Below are 15,086 nucleotides of genomic sequence, written 5' to 3'. Positions count from 1 at the left end.
GGACTTAGCCCAAAGGCTCAGATGCTATTAGCTTGGTAGGATCTGATGATCTCTTTGTGGGGACTTTATTGTCTGTCTCCTATCTCAGAGATCCAGCTGTTGTTATTGAAGAAAGAGGAGAGATCCTGATGTGGCATCTTAGTAATTGGTCTGTTAATAACAATAATGGAAGTCAAGAAGGGAAGATTATGGGGCCATGATGAGGAACTCATTTTAAATGGATAAAATGAACATCAGTGCTTGGGAGAGGGGTATCAGGGCTGAAGATGTGAACTTTATAGTCACCTTTGTAGAGTTAACCATGTTCATACTTATAATCCTGAGCACCACTTACATGTGGAGAATATTGTAGCTGTAAATGGATGACAGCAAGGGGATTTTATATGCCTTTCATCATGATTTAAGTACCTTTTCTGTGCCAAGATTTCACCTAGAGGCTTTACATATGTGTGCCTTCCAAACTCCATTACAGCTACTCCTACAGATACTTCATAGATAAGAAAAGTGAAGTTTGGGGAGGGTAAGTTACTTACCAAAGAGCAAGCAGCTAGAATGTGCAGAGCTAGGATCTGCCTGACTCCGAAGCCCAAGCTTTTTCCATCATACCGTGCGTATAAGTCAGCTCAGGCTGCCATAAAAGAATACCACAGACTGGGAGACTTAACCAACAGAAATGTATTTTCTCACAGTTCTGGAGACTGGAAGTCCAAGATCAAGGTGCTGGCCAGGATAGTTTTTGGAGCTCTCCTGAGCTTGCAAGTGGTGCCTTCTCACTGCTGCCTCCCATGGCCTTTCCTGTGTGTCTGCTCTCCTGCCTCTTCCCCTTCTTGTAAGGACATCAGTTCTTTTGGATTAGAGCCTCAGCTTTATGACCTCACGCAACCTTAATTACCTTTGTAAAAGCCCCGCCTCTACATACAGTCACGTTGGGGGTTAGGGCTTCAGCTTGTGAATTTTGTAGGGACGAAATTTAGTCCATAACACTACTTTTTTTTTTTTTTTTTAATAAGACATTCTCTTTTTACCAACTTTTTTTTTTTTTTAAACTTTGGGTTTATTTATTTATTTATGGCTGTGTTGGGTCTTCGTTTCTGTGCGAGGGCTTTTCTCTAGTTGCGGCGCGCGGGGGCCACTCTTCATCGCGGTGCGCGGGCCTCTCACTACCGCGGCCTCTCTTGTTGCGGAGCACAGGCTCCAGATACGCAGGCTCAGTAGTTGTGGCTCACGGACCTAGTTGCTCCGCAGCATGTGGTATCTTCCCAGACCAGGGCTCGAACCCGTGTCCCCTGCATTGGCAGGCAGATTCTCAGCCACTGCGCCACCAGGGAAGCCCCATAACACTACTTTTAAAAACTTATCACAGTTTGGTATATGTATGATTAAAAATTAATTAGTAAAATGCCTACAGTGGGTGCTAACTAGGTAGTCTCTGGTATAGAAATCATGACTACAGAATTGATGTTTTTTTTCTTGGAAATCTTTAAAGATGACTAGCAGAGCTAGGATTAAGGAATGAGTTTAAAACAAATGATAAGCTGTGGAAAAAAATGTTACTGGGGTGTGTGTTCGTTTTTTGTATAGATAATTTTCTGTATTTTTGTTTGTATTTTAATATTGATTCTCTTTAAGAATTTATTCCTTTTAGTGATAATAGGTGCTAGTGACTCCTCACTGCATAATACCTAGAAGATATTTTATTTATATAACCTCTTTTGATCCCAGCATCAACTCTAATGAGGTACAGATAGGATAATCTTCATTTTGAAGAAAGAAATTATAGCATGTGGCTTAGAGCATAGGCTCTGGGTCCATTCTGACTAGTTACAAATCTGTTTGCCCACCGCCCGCTGCACTGGTATGGACAGGCTACTTAGCCTTTCTGTGCCTTAGTATATTAGGTATCTATTGTTACGTAACAATTTTCTTAAAACTACTATAAACATGTATTTTCTGTGATAGTTTCTGTGGGCTAGGAATTCAGGTGTGGTTTAGTTAGGCAGCACTAGTTCAGAGTCTGTCAGGGAGTTGCTCTCAAGAGTTGTCAAAGGGCTGCAATTATCTGAAGGCTTGACTGGGGCTGGGAGATCTGCTTCTAGGGTGGTTCATTCACATGGCTGGCAATTTAGTGCTGGCTCTTGGTGAGAAGCCTCAGTTCCTTTCTCTATGGGCCTCTCCTGATGGCTGCTTGAGTGTTCTCATAACATGTCACTGGCTTCCCCCAGAGTAAGCACATCAAGAGAGATGAAGGCTATCTTTTCAATGACCTAGCCCCAGAAGTCAAATAGCATCATTTGTCCCACATTCTGTTCATTAGGAGGAAGTCCTTAATCTGGCCCATATTCAAGAGGAGAGGAATTAGGCACCATCTTTTGAAGGAAGAAGTGTCAGACTTTGTGGACATTGTGAAACCACCACACTTAGTTTCCCTAACTGTTGTCGTAGTTTGTTCATAGTAGTGTTTACTTCCTGAGTTTGTTGTGGATACTGAGTTTATCCATTAAAGCACTTAAAACAGTGTCAGTCATATATGTTTAATAAATGTTAAGTTAGTGCTTCTCAACTGTGGAAGCCCAGAAGAATTATCTGGGAAGCTTTGAAAAATCCCAGAGATCATTACATCCTACGCCAATTAAATCATCATCTCTAGAGATGAGACACAGGCATCCATAGTTCTAATGCAGTCTTCCTTCCCTGTACTTATGTCCCAGTTTATCCTCAACCCTCGCTTCCACCCCTTGGTTTCTTAGTTATACGAAGACAAACCATTTAGTATGATTTCCCTCAAGTTTTCCACTTTTAACCTTAAAATTGATTTCTTTATCCTTTCTGTATCCTAACTTCCCTGTCTCTTAAAAAAAAATTACAAAAGAATAAGTGCACCTACCTGCCTAATGATTAAGCAGGAGGAAGGAAAAGGGACAAAATGAGTTCCAGTTTGGAGTTAAATGAAGATTTCAAAATTCTTGCCCAAGTTAATTGAAACTACTTGAAGTTTTGATTGTTGGTTGAGCTGGTAAATCACACAATATGGACCATATCTTCCAGAAATTCATTTGGGAATATTTTTGGAATGGCTACCAGTTATCAATTTTTATTTTTAAAAATATTTTATATAATTTTAATGAAAGCATAAGCCTGCAAATATGGCCTGTTATATATAGTACAGGACTTTTTTTTATATTAAATCAGTGATTGAAAAATTTTCAATTATTAAATTGAGGTGGAGGCATTGTTTGGTATTTTACTGATCACATAGAAAAGTAGGATACTGTCCTGCCAACAGTGAGCTTACAGTTTTATTAGGGAACTAGAACATGTACACAGAGAGCCAGGATACACAGAATAAAGTGGGGTTGACAGCAAGGAATCATTTCTAAGTCAGATGATAAGGAGGGTTTATGGAAGAAGGAATTAGTACTTGAGCTGGGCTTTGGAGGGCTGGTAGAATTCCCACAGAAGGTGTTCGTTTAGGAAGAAAGAATTACAGGAGCAAAGGTGTTTGGAAAACAGAGGTACGTGATTGCAACAGTGAGCACAGTGTGTGTTCAGGAAGGTGGGGGGAATGGGTAGTTAATATAATTGGGTTTGGTGGTTTGTCAGTAACATTATTAATCAAATACTGAAGTGGCACATTGTTAAGTGATTTTATTACTCTCAATAAAATTCATCATCTTATTGCTTTTGACATATTTTCCTTTATTTAAAGAAATATTTTTGTCAAACTAATACATGCATACGGTTTTATTAAAAAATCAAACAAAATTGAAAGATTTTTATAGAAAACCCCTACACACCCTTTGGCAGCCCTTAATTTTCTTTCCCAGAGCAAATCAGTTTTCACTTATCTAGCTGTTCTTTTGGTATTTGCTTCCATTTGATAATAAAATGTTTTATCTTGATCTCTCACTTTCAGACATCATCTCATTGCTTCCACTTACGAAATATGCGGAATTAGCTGTTACATTGTTACTTACTCCAGTATCGTTCTATCATAATTTTAGCTGAATTCATAATTAATTTTTACCTTGTTAAGACTATGTGAGGGTGTGTGCCTGTGTGAGGTGCGTTGCCTGATGTTAATATTTGTCTGAGGTTTATAGAAAATTATGTGAATGAAAACATATCTGCAGTTTTTTTCAAATTGCTCCAACAAATCCACCATTACCTATTTTTTTCAAAACATCGCATAATTTATCAATTCTTTATTTATTTCTGGGGCGATTCCTCTTTGGCCCTTTTGCTTCTTCTCCCCCGGTAGTAGGTGTCACCCTGAGCCTCCCACACCAGTCTTCCTGGACCTGCTCTCCCCTGCAGTCCCTTCTCGTCTATTGTGTTGGACACTCAGCAGATCCCTTCAACCTGGAAAATATTGTCTTTTGGTCTTGGAAATGTACCTGTCTTTAGCTTGTGTTGTGCCTTTAGAGGTTTGATCATTTTCTTTTAATTCTGTTCTCTGTGAAATTCAGTCAACTTTATTTTCCAACCTTGTTTGTTTAAATTTTAGCTTTTCGATTTTAATAGCCAACATATTTATGCTCTGTTTCAAAGTACTCTGTTTTATAGCATTCTATTCTTATTCTTTCTGAGATACAAATAAGGCTTTTGGTGGTATGTGCTTGTTTGTTTTTGGTTTGGTTTTCTCCCCTTTATATTTCTTTTTGTATCTCTTTACTCAAACATATGAGGATCTTTGGCTGCTGTGATTTAGGAATAACATTTTGCATGTGGGCCGGTGGGCTTGTCTACTGGTGTATCTCACTTCAGGTAGAGTAGATGGTGGGGATATAGAGAAATCTAGCTGTTTCGTTGGGGACCCACAAATGTCAATGTGTGGATATATTTTTCTCTTCAGCCATTGAGTTCCTCAGGAGCAGGAGTGGGAGGGAGGTGGGAAGTAAGTTCTTAGCACATTTCCGTTAGTTCTTAGCACATTTTCACTGATCTTTACGTTTTCCACTGTGTTCCTTGCTCTAGCCCTTAGCTATCTCAGATGTCCAAGAACACACTGACATTATGAAGAGCCTAAACTTCAGCACTCCTGCCTGCCGGCACGCTCGCCTGGGTACTCAGGGTGGCGGGAGCTCCCTGGAGCCTGACGGGCTTTCACACAGCCTGTCTGTTTCAGTCACTCGCATTCACTTCCAAATGGCTTTGAAATCTCATCTCCTTCTGTCTTCTCTGCTGTTCTTTTTTTGCTTGCAGGCGCTCATACTTTTTAAACATCATTTTACTGTCATTTTAGTGGGGCCTTGGGAAGAATACGTGATCAGTTCGTCTCTTTAAATGGACATTCTTCTTTGCCTCCCCCCGCATACTTGATTTTAAATGGGATAGAATTTTATAATAGCTGTTCAAACAATGTGTGAGAGTTAAGTACCTGTGAATTTTAGCTTATGAGCATTTGATAATTGAGACAGCATCTGTTTTTCTTAAGAAAACCACCCGAGTAATGCCATTTTAATCAGCACAGTGCCTAATTGTAAAGAAATCTAATTTCATACACCGACTTGCGCTTGAGTCTTGTGCTGGTTTTCTTCATTACGTGAGGTATTCACTAGATAAGTTTGAGTTAAGGCTGTCTTTTATCTATTGATATATATCATAATGCTACTTGTACTGTTTGATGTTAGCTGGGTGGTTTTGCCTTGCAAATTTTAAAGTACTATGCAGATGTTGGCTAGTTACAATACTAGTTCTTAAGTCATTACTCCTTGGGTAGAGTGAGCTCCAGAGGAAGCGTATGAAATATTTCCTTCCCTAGGTTCATTCTTTCTTATTGAGTTCCTTTTCTTTCAAAATTATTCAGCCCTCACAAATTTGTTTCTATGAAAAAGAGAATCATTATATTAAACTCCAAGTTTAAGCCCTTTCCATTTTCAGCATATGCCTTTTAGGTTTTCTATAAGCAATGCCAAATATATAAATTATGCATTTTTTCTGGGTAAAGACCTAAACTCAGAGCAGAAAGCATGGCCATTTGCATATCTGTCCAAGCTGCCAATCAGTCAGATGTGTGAACCCTCCACTGGAATAAATGAGAAATGTGGTGCCAGGAAACCCAGGTTTCCACACATGACTTTATACATTTTGATGATATTCCAGTTTGGTTCTGCTTCCATCCACATCCATGTGACAGGAAAAGCCTCATTCTTGTTTATAATCCCCTATAATCTCTAAGATTGTAGATCCAGATAACTAGATGATCGTTTGTTTGCTGAGTACACATATAAATATTTTCCTCTTAGTGACCTTTGACGCTGTGAGGTAGTATTAGGTACAGAGAGGGATTATGCAAATTTGGGGAGAGAGGTCATGACTGAGCAAAGTTATTCTTTTTTTTTTTTTTTTTTTTTTTTTATTTATTTTATTTTTGGCTGCGTTGGGTCTTTGCTGCTGCACGCAGGCTTTCTCTTGTTGCGGCGACCAGGGGCTACTCTTTGTTGCGGTGTGCGGGCTTCTCATTGTGGTGGCTTCTCTTGTTGCGGAGCACAGGCTCTAGGCGTGCAGGCTTCAGTAGTTGCAGCACACGGGCTCAGTAGTTGTGGCTCGCAGGCTCTAGAGTGCAGGCTCAGTAGTTGTGGCACACGGGCTTAGTTGCTCCGTGGCATGTGGGATCTTCCCGGATCAGGGCTCAAACCCGTGTCCCCTGCATTGGCAGGCGGATTCTTAACCACTGCGCCACCAGGGAAGCCCGAGCAAAGTTATTCTGCATTAGAACAACTGGTCTTGAGGTACGCGTGTGAATACGTGTGTATGTAAACTTACTGAAATCTTCCATCTACCTTGTCTTTTCATCTGTGTTCTCCTTATCCTTGATTGATGGCTTATACCTTAAATTCTTGTCCTTTTAGTGAGTTATTAAGAGGAAAAGTAGATAAACTCTTTTTTTTTTTTTTTTTTTAGTACATGGTAAATGACATGTATTCTTATTGAGGTGATTGTTTAAAAATATTATATGTGGATGGGTACATGTTTCTGGAAGTGCATTTCACTTTTTACTATATATGCTTTTTTTTTTTAAACAAATGAAAATCTATTCAACATCATTAGTCATTAGGGAAGTACAAATTAAAACCACCGTGCGCTACCACTTACACATATCAGAATGACTAAAATTAAGACTGACCATACAAGTGTTGGTTATGATATAAAGGAATTAGAGCTCTCACACACTGCTAGTATGAATGTAAAAATGGTACAGCACTTTGAAAAACAGTTTGACAGTTCCGTTTCTTTTTTTAAAATGTATCTACTTTTTAAAATTGAGGTATATTTGATTCACAAAATTATATTAGTTTCATGTGTACAACATAGTGATTCAAAATTCTTATAGATTATACTCCATCAAGTTATTATAAAATATTGGCTGTATTCCCTGTGCTGTACAATATATCCTTGTAGCTTATTTATTTTATTTTTATTGGAGTATAGCTGCTTTACACTGCTGTGTCACTTTCTGCTGTACAGTGAAGTGAATCATACATATACATATATCCCTTCTTTTTTGAATTTCCTTCCCATTTAGTAGATAAACTCATCTTTGACTGAAAGTTCTCATCTAACTTTTTCCTACACTGGATTTTAGAGCCAACAGAATTTCCTTATTTATTGAGATACAATTTACACACCATAAAATTGACCCTTTTAAAGTGTACAGTTCAGTGGTTTTTGTGTATTCATAGAGGGCAGTCATCACTACTATCTGGTTTTAGAACAGTCTTATTGCTCTGAAAAGAAACTCCAAGGCCATTAGTAGGCACTCCCCATTCCTTCCCCACTTCCCCCCTCCACTGCTACCAGCCTTAGAGAAACACTAATCTACTTTCCACCTATACAGATTTCCTATCATGGCCATTTCTTATAAATGGAATCACACAATATGTGGTCTTTTGTGACTGTCTTCTTTCACTTAGCATAAATTTCAAGGTTCATCCATGCTGGAACATACATCAGTACTTCATTCCTTTTATGGCTGGGTAATAGTCTACTGTATGACTATACTACATTGTATTTATCCATGCATCCATTGATGGACATTTGGGTTGTTTTCACCTGTTGGCTAATAGGAATAATGCTGCTATGAACATTTATGTACAAGTTCTTGTATGGACATATGTATTAATTTCTCATGGGTATCTACTTAGGAGTGGAATTGCTGAGTCAAATGGTGACTTTAACATTTTAAAGAACAGTTTTCCAAAGTAGTTGTACTATTTTATGTTTTCATCAACAATGAATGGAAGTTTTAATTTCTCTACATTGTTGATAATACCTGTTATTGTCTGTGTTTTTTTATTTTCCTTATCCTCATAGTACAGACAGTAGAGTTTTATAATAGCATGAAGATTATGGGCTTGAAGAGGAAAAAGAGAGACCCAGCAGCTCCAAGTCCAAGAAGATAATGTCTGTTGGGGATTTTTGGAACAAATTATTGCAAACCGAGTGAAATCCTCAGTAAATTCTGCATTTTTCATGAATGCTTTTGTGAGGAGGTCTTGTTTCGATTGAGCTGGAAGAGGGAAAGAGAGAACAGCCAACAAATGAGTTATTAAAAAAAAAGGAGTAAAATAACTTGTATCAGTAGAATCGACTCACGTAAAATATTGAAAATTTGTGTAAAGAATATCAGTTTGAAGGGATGTCAAGTGATGAGCTTACTAGACACCTGCATCTCTGCCTGAACTGAGCTAAGCTGTGTCCTGAACCCCTGCTTGGCTGAGCCCATGGACATGGTCAAGTTTTACACTGAGTCCATAAGCAATTTGAAGACTTAAGGGGAAGGAGAAGACATCCAGAACAGTCTTAAATAACTCTGGGCTTGATGGTCTGGTGTCCTGTGACTTACACCAATCCAGTCTACTTACATCTGAGCACAAGTTTCAGCTGCATCAGTAGTGGAGGGCGGGTAGAGTAGTAGTAGCATGATTTGCACTGAAACTACATATTTACTGTACTTTGCTCGCTTAATATAACACTAGATTTATGGAGAAAGCCAAGTTTTATTGGCTGGGATATCGCCAGTACTGTTGAAGATGAGCGTCATTGTGGGAGGTTCCCCCTCCTATATGCTATGACGGTTTTTCCCATGCTCCTGTGTACAGACATTCCCACATTATAAACAGGTTCTTCAGCTGTTACATGCTTGTGTCTAACATTTAGCCTGGATGTGAGCTCTTAGTTTTGATATTTAGACAGAATATTTTACATGCTTGTTATATTTTTAAGCTATGTCTTCGTCCCCACTGACAGGCATTCAGCCCTCAGTGGGTGCCCACAGAATAGATACGCTGATCTACTACTTAGGTCTCATGGAGAGTTAGTTTTTGGCCATAGGACTGAAATGTGAAGTATCACCTCTTTGTTCTTCTGCGCCCTTTGCCTTTGCTTTAACATGTGGGTTCCTTCTCGGAGTGGGAGTGTCAGTGTAGATACCAGCTAATTTGGCAATAAACACGCCTCTGCATCTGGCAGAAGCTAATCAGAATGATAAGATTTGTAGTTTTATTAATAGCATCTAAGAATAGGCTGTAATTTATTAATTTTTATTAGTCACTTTATCATCCTGCCCTTTGGGAAATTCGCGTGAGGCTTCTGAGAATGGTGTCATGGGCAAGGGTTGCGAGAGAGCTGTAAAAATATAACCTCTCCTTTTACGTGGAAAAATACCAATTCCATTAATCATAAGATATAATTATGTATATAAACTTCTCGTCACTCTGAAGAAGCGATTCCACTCCTGAGGAATGAAATGCGGGGGTAAGATTCAGGCTAATCAAGGGTAGCTGGCGTGTTATGATTATTTTTCCCATTCTTCTGTGAATGTGTATTTAGAAAGAAATACGGTTCGTGTTTTGTTTATTCTTACATGTGGTATAAAACATTTCGTGACCTGACACTCTTGTAGGCTTTTATGAATAGGTTGTTCCCCGCATACTCCCCAGGACCTAAGAAGCTATAATTGATTGTAAATGAATGAAGATTCCCACCCCCGACTGCTCACCAATTTTGCTTGTTTATTTGTTGACTCAAGGAACATTTCTTAAATGTTTACACGTCTGAGACAGTGTGCTAGGTGCTGTGTAATGATGACGCTAGTGACGGCGAGCTTTGTTGGAGCGCACCGATCACATCATGTGCTCTTGAGGTCAGACTGCCAGGATCTGAGTTGCAGCTCGGTTTCGTGGGAGCTGTGTGAACGTGGAAAAGTTAATTAATCTCTCTCTTTCAGTCTAGTCATCTCTAGCTGGGGGTGCCTAAGATTCCTATTGCTGCTGTGACAGATTACCAGAAATGTAGGGGCTTAAAACATCACACGTTTACCGTCTCCTTGTTCTGTGGGAAGTGTGCAAGCTCAGCTGGTTTCTCTCCTCCAGGTCTCACAAGGTCAAAACCGACGTGTCAGTCAGCCTGAGTTCTTGCTGCTTCCAGGCTCATTCGGGTTTGGGGGAGTTTTCAGTTCCACGTGGTTGTGAGGCCGCGGCCCCTGTTTCCCTGCTGGCTTCTCTGTTTTTGGAGGCCGTCCATATTCTCAGGCTTGTGACCTTCCTCCGTCTTCAGGGTCAGCAGCAGCTCACTATTCTATCTGATAGATTAGCAAGTTTTCAGAAATCCTTGTGTGAGACTTAATGAGGAAATAAAAAGCTACTTCAGTGAATCTGGCGCCATGAAGCTAAATATTTTGGTTCTTTTAATGGCTGACCTTCTCACGGCCCTGAGATATATCGTAGTAGAGATTAGCATTTTGCCAGTTGTTGTTTTTTTTCTCCTTGAGGCTAGGATTGTACGTATAGTAATACAGTATAACTTCATGGCCACTGAAAAGTCAAAGCACATGACAAGCGCTGGGATAAATGTCCAGATTAGATTTAGGTGCCATCCCGTGATGCAGGCCCAGCATTGCTGATTACGACCCTAATCTCTTTTTAATGAGAGCAAATACTTGTCACATGGTTCAGCGTTCGCTCCCTAATCGGGAACAAAAGTTCTTACGGTCCAATCTTCTTCAACTGCTGAGTAGTTTACCTGTATACCGCACGTACTGTGTCCTAGTTTTTTGTTTGCGGTTTAGCTTAAAAAATGGGTCAAATTCAGCCAACAATGAAAATCTTTTAAGAAACATGAATAATTTGAAGTGGCACTTTTCACTAATGGAAAAAGTTAATTCTTGTCCTAGGAAAAGATTGATGTTAAGGAAAATGATGACTGTTTCAATTACTAACCATTATTCCATCTGCAAAGTTTTCTTAAGCCTTTTGGATTAATAAATTATACACATCCTAATTTTTATTCCAGTCTAATTCTAGAAGTAACCTCAAGTTTAAAACAGTTAAAATATTCTAATACATCTGCAGAGGCGCACTTCACTATTTCTGAGGCCTTTCTGTGGAATTTTATTGCCGAGTATCCTTCCTCTCTGACCACCAAAGGATTTCTTATCATTTAAATACTCCCTGTAGTATAAATCCTATGTAACACCCTGACCCAGCTAGTTCTGTAAACGGACTAAATTAGTCCACATTTCTTTTAGATATATTTGAGATATAGATGTCTCTTTATTCCTATAGTATTAGGTCTTACTGGGTGTCTTAAAAGTGTGTCTTAAATGTGTATCGATCTATTAAAATTACTTCTTGATCACTTTTTATATGCCAGGCATTGAGGGGCTTTAAAAGATGTTTAAAACTCAATCTCCAACTCTGAAAGAGCTTACATTTGCCAGTTTGTGGATTTTTTTTTTTTTCACTTTAACTTCCTCCAGACATCGAATGCATTGTCAACGAGGCCTTCCTGACAATCTTATTTATAATTACAGTCACCACGCCTCACGCTGGCCAGTACTCCCAGTTTCTTCTAGCCCTATTACTATATTTATTTTTTAATGTCTCATCCATGAGAATATAAGTTCCATCAAGGCAGGGATTTCTGTTTTGTTTACTGATATATCCCAAATGCTTAGAATTGTGCCTGACATAGAGTAGTTACTCAATAGCTACTTGTTGAATGATTGAATAAGTATTCCATACACATATTTTTCATGTGTAAAACAAACAGGACACATTGAAACTCTATCCAGAATCTGCCCATGTCTCGCCATCTTACCACTGGCAACCTGGTCCAGGCCAACTGGCCTTTCTCCTCTGGGAGTGTCACAGTGGTCCTCTAACCAGAGTCTCCCTGCGTTCAGCTCTGCCTCCCACAGTTGGGATTCAGTAGAGTAGCCAGAGTGGCCCTTTAAAGTCTCCCCACAGCTCAAAACCCTGACTTAGGGGGAGAAAAAAAACCCCATGACTTACAAGACTGTAATGATATGCTCTGTCTACCCGCTGCCTTCACTGTCCCCTGATTTCATGTCCTGCCACTCTCCCACCTTCCACCCCTTGGCCCCAGCCCCAGGACCCACTTAGGGCCCGAACACTTGCTGTGTCCACTGCTTAGAATGCACTTTGCTCTTTGCTTCAGCTCTGCTCGGTTGTCACCACAGCCGAGAGGCCTTCTCGACTTTGATAAGGTAAACACGATCACTACCTCATTAAGAGGCCTTCCCTGCCGTCCCTCACTCCTGAATCACTCTGCTTTAGTCCCCCTGACCCTGCTTTATGTTTCTTCATAGCACTTCATAGCATAAATCAAAAAACTTTATTTGATTTTTGTCTGTCTCCCCCCAAAGAGAATATGCTTAACAAAAGCATGATGTTTATTTTGTTCAGTGCTATATTCCTGGTGTTAGAGACAGTCAGACACGCAGACAGCATGTGATCAACATCACACATAGTGTGCCATAAGTATACGTTAGGAATCAATGTGCCCAAGATAGAAGCATGGCTAACGCTTGTTTATGATGTGAGACGTTGAGGGAGACATTGTCATAACCGATATAAATGCAAGAACATGAGTGAATATGGCACTGTTTATTATATTTAGGTACCAGTGAATCAAAAAGTAATGCAAGCAATAATAATTATTATGAATTTTGCTTCTGGAAAACATCAGAAGGCATCTCCTTAGGCACATTCACACCCACACTCCCCCACTGAGTGCTACGCTGGGCATTCTTCCACAGTCCCCCTCTAAACGTGTGGAGCAGTTATTAATCTTACGTGTAGGAAACCTCGTCTGTGGGGTGGCTGTAGGCAGACAATAATGGTGATATTTACCCCATATTTCTGGAAACGCAGTGCACATGGCAGATTCTCAGTATTACGGTAGCACGTAATTAATCGGTATGGAAAGAGGCGAGTAGAAATGTCATGCTAATAAAGTAAGGTCTTGACAGCACTGTCGATGTATTTGAACAAATTCAGGAGGTAAATTATGAATATTTAAGGTCCAGACGTGATGTGCTGCTGTCAGAGCCGTCCAAGTAGTGAATTAGTAGTGAATTCACCCAGCGAGTGAACCGGTGAATCTGGTCTTCCATCACAGGAAGCAGAAATGCTCTTGGGTAGAAGGAGATAGATATATTTTTTCCCTCATATTTATTTTTGCTTTTGGAAACCATATTTAGCGATTCTTTCATTCATGCCATAAAGGATTTCATGGTATTTTGTTAAGTTGGTGATTCTCTGGATAGATGTCTCCCTTCCCATTTTTTGTCAGTTTTATTTCCTGGGAAATTATTCATTGTATTTCAGAATATTAGAAGTATGATCAAAGTACTGCTTCTTTTTCAAAGATGTCATAAGTTCCTAACTATTCTGAATATTTTTTTTTTGATCTGGTGTCTTCACACATTGCCTGCCGTAGGATTTGAGGTTTCATTTCAGAGCCAGAAAGAAGGGCAGGGGTGCATTGTCAAGGCTGTTGGAAAGCTGTTGCTTGTACCCTGAAATGCTGGGAATTAATCCACAATTTTAGAATGAGAGCACACACCCATGAAAACATCCAGACTCACTTTGGATTAGTCACCATAAAAAAAAAAACAAATAGGAGTACATTTTCTCTTAGTTCATATTTATATGATGTAAAGGCATGAGAAATGGGTAGTCTTCAATTCATTTTTAATCACTGCAAACTTAATTATTTCCATTTCTTACTTATTCCTGGTAGGCAAGATCATAGTACAGTGGAAAATAATGCCATCATATGCAACATACCGCATGTCTTTATGGATTATCAAAGTATTTGGATATGATTTCTTTTTTAAATGTAACTTAAGTTAATATGAAAAACTTCTAGAATCAAGAAAGCTATTTTGCCCTAAACATTATAGTTTATTGAATCACATTGTTTGTGATCAGTAAGAAATAATTATTCTAATCATAAATAGAATGTTCTCCAATATGATTCTACCAAAGATTGAAATCTACACATTTTTGGCATTACTGTTTTTGACAGCATCACTTATTCTAATATTCATAAAGGTTAGGTTTGGATTAGGGTTCATATTAAAAGACATTTCACTAAAACCTCAGTGTGTTCATAAAACCAAATTAATGAAGGTAAAGCAAAAAGTTATTTTGTTTATGTAACAAATACTTAACATAGCACTTAGTATGTGTCAACTACTCTGTTTTAAGTACTCCACAACTGTCAACTCGTTTCATCCTCATCACAACCCTACTGGATAGTTACTATTACCACTTACAAATAAGGAAACAGTTCAGTGAAGAGTCTGAGGTCACATAGGTAGTAGGTGGCTAAAGCAGAATCCTAACCCAGAAAGTGGCCCCCAAGCCTGCATTCTTACCCTGTGCTCTACGGACACTCAGTAGCAGTCTGTGACTTTCTGTGTGTTTTCTGTGTTTTCATTTCCTGTGATGGCACGTTACCTATGTATCTTGTAATGCTGACTAATCAGTGTTAACAATCAGTCCTCTTCCTTTGCATCTTATTTGCCTCACTTTTCTGTTTCTTATACTCTTGACTGGCTAAAGCAGCTGGCCTATCTAAATTAAAGAATCCAATGTGTATTAAATATAAGTGGATTAAATTTTTATTCTCTTACACATCTGTCTAAAGGATGGATTGTCATTATTCCCCTTAAGTATTTGCTGCAAAAGATTTGTATTTTCCTCTGACAGAAAGTAGTATACAAAATTACTTAAGATAGCAACTTCACTGTATTTAAATATTGACAAAACAAACAA

General features: G+C 39.0%; 1 protein-coding gene across 4 annotated transcripts in view; it reads left to right on the top strand.

Annotated features, from left to right (window-relative positions):
• FAM13A (family with sequence similarity 13 member A) overlaps nucleotides 1-15,086 on the top strand; it is a 343,034-nt gene that overhangs the window by 41,226 nt on the left and 286,722 nt on the right. The gene's annotated exons all lie outside the window — the stretch shown is intronic.

The sequence above is a fragment of the Balaenoptera musculus genome, chromosome 5, assembly GCF_009873245.2.
Source record: "Balaenoptera musculus isolate JJ_BM4_2016_0621 chromosome 5, mBalMus1.pri.v3, whole genome shotgun sequence".
NCBI classification, from domain to species: domain Eukaryota; kingdom Metazoa; phylum Chordata; class Mammalia; order Artiodactyla; family Balaenopteridae; genus Balaenoptera; species Balaenoptera musculus.
Note: the sequence above shows the minus strand (reverse complement) of the source record. Positions and strands in the feature narration are given on the sequence as shown.